The sequence below is a fragment of the Echinops telfairi genome, unplaced genomic scaffold (genome assembly GCF_000313985.2).
Source record: "Echinops telfairi isolate 266 unplaced genomic scaffold, ASM31398v2 ScPeMD7_18;HRSCAF=68, whole genome shotgun sequence".
NCBI lineage: Eukaryota > Metazoa > Chordata > Mammalia > Afrosoricida > Tenrecidae > Echinops > Echinops telfairi.
Genome location: NW_022103915.1, coordinates 92381398 through 92383648, shown reverse-complemented (window position 1 = coordinate 92383648; position 2251 = coordinate 92381398).

Genomic DNA, 2251 nt, shown 5'->3' with positions numbered 1-2251 from the left:
GTTTCTTACGAGACAATGCACTCTTCACACTTGGTACAAATGCAAAGACAAAGCCGGTCATCCACAATATACCACCGGACGGCAGAGCCAACCTTTCATACCATTGATATTGCAGCGTCTGGATGGTTGATGGATTCCTCGAATGAACCACTGGGGATGGGAAGGAGGAATGAGTTAAGACTTTATTGTGCCCATCCCGAAACATCCATGGTACGACGGTAGCTCATAGCTTCACCAGGACTGCATACTTACCTGGTTTATCTTCTAAGAACCCTTCTGGTCTTCCACATGACAATGACTTGCAATAGGCAGCCATTGTCTCTGGCAGAGGGTGAGGTGGGGAGAGAGGGAAAGATCCAGCAATACTGTGCAACACTCCAATCTGCCTGCCAATGGGAGAGCAGTGACTTGTGAGACGCATCAAGAGGTGCTGGCCAGATCGATCAGCAGCGATCCCTCTGATAGAGGGATAATGACTTGACAAGGACCAATGTTCAGTTGGGTCCAAGCCCAATAAGATTACTGTTCAGCATCATCAATACTGCCTCTGTTTGGAATGACACAATCAGACTGGAATCAATTGTACTTTCCACAGCGCTGCCACACATGAGTTTTAACTTTGGCTCACAGCCCTGTAGAGCAGCTTGCAGATGTTGGCAGATTTTTGCTAATGTATGGGACGTCATTATTAAGTAGGTGTTGCACCCCAATTAGTGGTTTTGCTGTGTTCCTTCGAGGTCTGTGTATAGAAGAGATAAGAAAAAGAGTAAGAAAAGGAGGAAATAAGGGATTAGCAAAAAGGTTTTTTAAAAATTTATTTAGTCTTATTTTCTGTTAGTAAACCCCCTCCTTTTTGTTTTTAATATAGTAGCCACTTATCATGGGCCAATATGGAGGCTATTTCTGAGCCTCAATTAATTCAAATGGAGGGTCAGAGATTTTTACCTACACAATTATCTCTCTCTTTTTATTTTTTGCTTTGCAATGCAACAATAAAATCGATATGTTTCACCATCAACAGGCAGAGGAATATGTAGATAGTCCTGTTTAGAAAATATTCAAAAAGAAAATATTCAAGTTGTTCTACGAGGTGGAAAAATCTTATAAGCAATGTGATAGTTAAGCAATCCCTGCAGCCTCCTCTAGTGTGTTTTATAAGCCATTATCCAACCACAGGAAACTATCTGCTGTGTGTTCCATGAGACTCATTTATGCCTTCAGCCTTGTCCATGTGGCGTCCTGGATCTTTGCTACTGACCAGAAATGGTATCTTGTCCGTGGCTCAAGAATCAAGTATGGAGCAATAAGAGATGGAGCTTGAGTTTCTTATTTGCTATAAGTGTACAGAAAAATGACTCTGTCATTTTCCTTATCAAGATCAACTGAATTCTAAAATCTGAAAGTGGTAAGGGCTATGGGAAGATAACCACATTTGTCGCACTGGACATTCCAACTTAAAAGGCTTAACTTTTCCTTTAAAAAGTTCACATCATTTAGCAAACTTAAGTCTTGAGGTCTTTCTGTCCTACAAAATCTTGGTCAATGCTGGATCTGTTCAGCCTCGTATGAAATCAGTGTTCCAAAATTTTATGCAAAGTAGAAACTTATGATGATCTCTCAGATCTCTGACCGCAGATGGCATGATCCAAGACCACATGAGAAGCAAGTGTGTGTTTATCTGCTTGTGGATCTTGAGAAGCTTCATGTCTGTGGTCCAGCTTCTTTAGATGAATCACACGGTCGCTTCACCCTGAGGTCCTGCCCCTGTAAAAGACTGAAGTGAAAACTCCAAAGTGTCTCAAACCACTGATGGCATCTCTTGGAGAAAACTCCCCTCCCCTTTATACTATCATTACCTTCTCTTTTCCTTCCCTCCAAAGGCTCTCGCCTTCTCTGCTGTCCTGGTATAATCCCCTCAAGAAAACAAATCAATTAAAAAAAAAAAGCCTTACCTTGGGTTCACTTAAAAAAATTTTTTAATACTCCAACACAAAGCATAAAAAGGACAGGTTAGTATGTCAAAGGGGGTTGAAAAAACAAGAACCAAACACAAGCTCAACTCCTAATAGCTTATTCCATCACATCTACTGAGAGGTGGCCTGGGAAAAGCCACCCTCTCCCACTCTGAGCTTTGGTAGAATCCCTGATCTAAACTACGTAGGAAAAGCATACTTACAATGAGGATGAATGTAGGGCCGGCAGATGAAAAATGTTTGTTGATGCTCAAATCTTGGGAGTAGCAGTTATAGAA